Raw genomic sequence first — 6,000 nt, forward strand, 5'->3', positions numbered from 1 at the left:
TATTTAAGGAATGAAATCAAATTAATCATCATGTCAAATCCTTTCTTGGCTCCATCCACAGCCTGCATCCTTGAAACGTCCTATAAACAAAAGCCTGTGTGTTAACCAGAACATCACCTTTTATACTCAGTTTCTCCACTTATGATCCAACCTGTGTTTTAAAAAGAAAAGTTAAAACAGAACAATTATCAGTCATGTGTCCAACCTTAGTCCAGTCTTTTGTCAGTGTCCAGTCGGTCCAACCTATGATCTGCCTGGTCCGTCCATTCACCTGTCCATTCCCACACATTCACTCACACGCATTAACATCTGGTAGTGGTAGACGTCCGCACAAATAATCACATTTTCCACTTTCTGCAAACTCAGTTTATTTATATAATCATTTATTTTCTTTTTAGTTGTTTCTAGGAAAATATTTCTTTATACTTTTGGACTGGATTGGCTCGCTGCAATCCTTTTAGACAGGGACCCACAATCTGACCCATTATAATTCGGAAAAGGTCACCTTACTTTTTGTTCTCCTGAGACTATTGTCAACGCTGTTATTCGTTGTTTTCTTTTGCAGGCCTGCTTACAACAAAAATGAGAAAAAAGAGAGCTGAGTATTAGCTCATCAAAGTACCAAACAAAATCACCTGACAGGTTTTTTCTTTATAAGTGCACTGTTACAAAACCCCTTAAACATGTCCATGTTTATTAAAACTCCCTCTTTAAAAATAAAACAACAACCTCAAAAATCTTCAACAATCTTAAATTTCACCCATACAACACACCCAAAACGTAAAAAGCTTCACCGTTTCGTACACAATATCCCCCTTTAAGCACTTTACCAAACTCACATTCAACCTTAACATATAAGCACGTTCTCACAATATGTCAACACTAATTTAAAACCTCCTAACCAAATTTGCACCTCTGAACAATCTACCCCTCCTTTAAGGCCTCAATCACACACACACAGCAAGCTCCTCTGTCCACATTCACACGAGCTCTCAAACTTTTTGCATACTCAGCCATATCTCAACAATTTAACTTGGCGAACGAAATACATGATTACACTTCATCACATTATTTAATTATTGTCAATTTCTTCCTATACTAATCCCTTGTTTTGATCAATCAGTGCAAAGCACTCCTAAGTCACACTTTTAAACTAGTTTAATCAGTTTATTCAACATTCACACCATTCTATCACTCATACAAGTAGCAAGCCGATCTTCATTGCGTATGTTTGTGTGTGCTATTTTGCATATATGGCTTCACAGTCTCACAGACACTTTCCCATTCTCCAGTTAAAGAGTCAGTTTTCTCCGTCCCCCAATCACTAACCCAAACTTTACTTCCCCACCTTAAATCACAGCCCTGCTGGTCTTCCACCACCAGTTAGGGCTTGCTGTCAGGTTCCTGGACACTGTAAACAATTCAACCAGAAACTTGCCTTAACATATCCATTCATGTTAACCTGTACTTTCGTCCGACTCCTGCATCTGGAGAATTGGTCCGGGTCTGCTTTACTCCTGAAAATAACAAACTAAAACATTTTCATTATTATCACGGACGCCTAAACGACCCATTTCTCTTTTCTATTCAAAAATACCAATTATGCCATGTATGTAAGCGTGTTCTTCCTTGCGTTATGTGGTCATGTAAATGCAGTGTAAGCTGTTTTCTTCATTGCATGCCTTCATTGCGTTCTTCATCACATTCTCCTGTATTCATGTCAATATACACTAAGTGTAAGCTGTTTCTTCATTGCATCCTTATGTATTTATTGCATTTTCATGTATTCATATTTAATTAATGCATCTTTTCACTGAGCTCTACATTCAAACTATCTCACTTCTGATTCGTTTCAAAAATAATCTCACATGTAACAATTTGTATATGTGTGTTTTCTATTCATTAATATAATTGTCAGTTATTTTGATTATCTTTACCTTTTGTATTGTTTACCTCTTTGTTGTGATATGGTGGACATCCCTAAACTATCACGAGTTCAGGGTTCAATTTCAATCCAATCATCTCCTATCTTCTCGCAGTCAAACTCGTCCAGCTTCATCTCTCACTGGTCCTTTTCCATTCACAGTGTCCTGTTCGGGCTTCAGAGCCCCAGCAAACACAGTCTGTTTCTTCTCTATTTTGATCTTTCAGTATTTCCTCTTCCTTCAGTCTTATTTTCATTTGCTCTGTTTTCTTCTCCATTCATCTTTTCAGTATTTTCTTCCAAGATTGCTCCAAGCTTGGCAAATATGACAGTCAGTGCCTTCAAGCAGACATATCACGCTGTTCTTCACCAGCATGCATGTTGCATCTCGTGCTTTCTTCCATGCTGCTGGACTCATCAGTCGTTGTCAGTGTTACTGCTTTCGCCTGCACTGTCTTTTAGCTTCCGTTACTTCTTCACGTCCACGATGTTCTATCGGTCTTCATCAGGAAATTGACTGTCCTTTGCGTTTCTTCTCGGGGTCAAGGACAAAGTGAGAGCTCAAGCTGCCCAATTTCGAGCCAAAGACTGGCTTATTTTCTCCCAATTCTTTTAATCTACTTTTCTGCTGCTGAACTCAAGGTTGCAAAGTTGAGAGAGTCCACCTGTATTGGCACACTAAAGCATATAATTAGTATCATATTCATTTTATCTTAAAACCTCCCTTTCGCTTCATCTGCCCAGAGTTAAATCTCTCTCTACTCTGGGTGCACACTTGTCACCGTGAGCTTCCCTTTTATGGGCATGCATTTCCTGTCCCAGACACACACACGGTTTCCTGTTTCTACAGCTTCGGCAGAGACTTCCTTTTAATTTCACAGTCTACAAATAATCAGTAATTCTACTAAATCTTTATCTAAAAGCAATATGCCTTCATTTCACTCACACACATTTTAATAGCGCTCTTTCACACATCAGGACAACTAAGACTTCTCCACACACATCACCATTCTTTAGGTCAGTTTTGTAGCATCAGTCACACAATCATTTCTTGAGTGGGTGTACTAAGTGCATATACTTATGTGTTTTTAAACAGAAAAATAAACTCAACCTCTCTTAACATCAGTCAAGGTCAAATATCGTCATAGACCCAAAAGTAAGCATATTATTTCCCTAGTCAAAAGTCAAACCGTTACTCACAGTAATTCTTCATCCAACAGCCTTTGTGTTTTGAAACTAAAAAGAGGAAGGAACAGCGCCCAATTTAAACTGCGCATGTTGTCACTCAACAACACACACACAGAAAATGTAACTGTATATATTATCTCAAACTGAAACAGAACCCATCTAAAAATCCTAAAACATCTTACTTGACACCCCAAAACACACATAAACTACAGACATCTTTTTAATTAAATTATCTCAAATTCAATTTCAGTTCTTAGAACCCAGATAACGGTCTTAAGTATCAACAGTTTATGTATCCTATCTCAAAACCCAGCAAAAATTCATACAGTCATGGCAAGAAATAAAACTTTACTTACAGTCTTGTAATAAACAAAACCAGCGTCTTAAATACAGGCATCAGCCATGTGTAGCAGTCTCTATAAACTTCCTATCAGTCTTACACAGTTTTACCTAGTACAGACACATGTCAAGCAAACCCCATACTCATATTCTACAGTTATCATGAAATACTTATCATAATCAACAACAGTCACACAAATATAATAAACATAAACTGCATTTCTTCCTTAAAACACAGATTGAAGTCGTCCTTAACCCTGGCTCTGCAGTCAGTCATTAGCCACTCATTAGTAAACAGGAAATGTCAATCTAAATAAGTCACAGGCATCTCATTTACATAGACACAGACACACTCTCAAAATAACCAGCCTGCTGCAGTGCCCGTGGCAGACAGAGCCTATATACAAACATAGAAATTATAACACAGAGACGTCTGATAAATTAAATAATATTTACAAGGCCTTAAATTGCACAACCTACATAATTTAGACAAAATTTGAATTAACCCTCCAAGGGACAAACTCCAAGTTTTTGATCATCAATGACAGTCTCAGTTCCAAACTGTATCTGCTCTAATCCCTAAATATCCTAAGTAAATTTAAAAGCGTCCCAACGCCCAAGCTCCAAGCTTTACTGCCCAAAAAGTGCATAAACCGTTCCAAGCGGCAAAGTGGTCCAACCACTAGTTATTCTGGAGTGCCCCAAGCTCCACAGTGACCAACTGACTATCCCTCATAGAGGACGGAGTCTAAGCGTCCCCGACTCCGGCAAGCGTTACCTCTGGGCGATGCACTTCCTAGAACTTCCCACAGTTCCGTCCTACAGAAATTTAATCGTGTTTTAAAGACATCCTGTGAAACCACAAAACCGACTATATTGATGTCCAAGCCCAGCTTTATATTCAATTATAACTGTATGACCATATACAGATTTCAAATGACCTATTTCCTAAATTCAGTAGTCAAACTACTTTAACTTGTCCTTTTCCTATTTCCGTTACTTTTACCTATTCCTATTCAGTAGTCTAACTACTTTAAATTCTCTTTCCTTAGCGGTCCAACTGCATTTCCTTTAATCAGTACTGTCACTTAACCTTACATTATCATTACTTCAACTTCAATTCTCATGAGATTTTCACCAAAATCAAAACAGACCTTTACCAGTAATTTTCAGTGAGTAGACTTTCAATTTTGTCAGAACCAATTCAGCACTGTTTGGAAATAATTCAACAGGTAGTGCCTTACCTTTGAATAAGCCGGCTTATGTCCACTCACTTCGACCACTGACTCGTGTCTGCCTGTTTGAGCACCTTGGACCCTCTCGGTCTCAACCTCCAACTTTTCTCCCTCAACCCTCGGCCAATGCACCAAATGTTACGGGTTCGAAATTGAGGATGAGAGTAAAACAATGATAGTCCAGAGGAGGTCGTTCAAACAATTGATTTTAATGCATAGCGTGGAGAGGTGTAAACTGCAAAACAGTTGTACATCTCTACCCAAAATACACTCTAGATTGCTTTTATAACATCAGGGTATTGTAACGCCCCTTCTTGCGTTTACAAGCACATAATTTGCATGTACAGAACATTCATGTATTTTAAGAATTAAATGCAACATAGAGGTTCCTCCTTGTGGCATACTCTTCCGAATATGGTGATGACCTAAGGCCTTTGAGGTCACCATGGACTGGACATCCTTCCGTCACCTGTAACTAAGCAAACTCAAATACCACAAGAAGCTGAATACATTCAGGCCTTTGCTCAGCTACTATTTTACTGTAACAATATACTCAGCATATGAGTTATGATATATATATATTTAACTCAATCATTTTAAAGTAGTTATAACTGCACCTGTAATAAACATGTTAATATTTGATTATGATAACCCCTATAATATAAATTATAACATAATGCCAGCAGCTTCAATAAACGCTTTGATGAAATGATAATTAATGCAATGATAAGATGATGGTTATGTAAAATAATCCCTGTAATTCCACAATAGTCACCAGGACCTGTGGAACCTCCTCCTCAGGGCTGAGACTGGCCGGTTCCCGACCTCCAGCTGCAGGAGCTCCCTTAGAGACCCTGGCCGTGCTGCCAGGTGATCCTTGGCCAGGGTCACCACCAGATCCAAGGGTCGGTGGCAGCAGACCCACTCTGCCATTCCCACTGAGAGCTCCTCCATGAATTGTTCCAGGACCACCATATTCACCAACTGGGCCTCCTCTTTTGTGGGAGTTAACTTTGTCTGGCTCTCAGACTGGTTCTACAGGTTATTTTTACAGGTGGCCACTGGCTGCTCCTAGTCCATAATAGCAAGCTCCACCACCATTTGTGCTAGGGCCTCCACCGGTTGTGCAGGTCACATATCCGTCATCACGCAGATTTGGGTTTGGGCACCACCGGAGCACTAAGGACTTCACACACAGCCAGAGGGTCACGGTGAAGTACGGTTTCTTTTATTACTGTTTTGCACACAAACACTTTAGCACATGCAGGCCGGCAGTATCCGGCTTTCCAACCCATCTCTGGTGCTACTTCCTGC

The sequence above is a fragment of the Oreochromis aureus genome, linkage group 20 (assembly GCF_013358895.1).
Source record: "Oreochromis aureus strain Israel breed Guangdong linkage group 20, ZZ_aureus, whole genome shotgun sequence".
Lineage (NCBI taxonomy): Eukaryota > Metazoa > Chordata > Actinopteri > Cichliformes > Cichlidae > Oreochromis > Oreochromis aureus.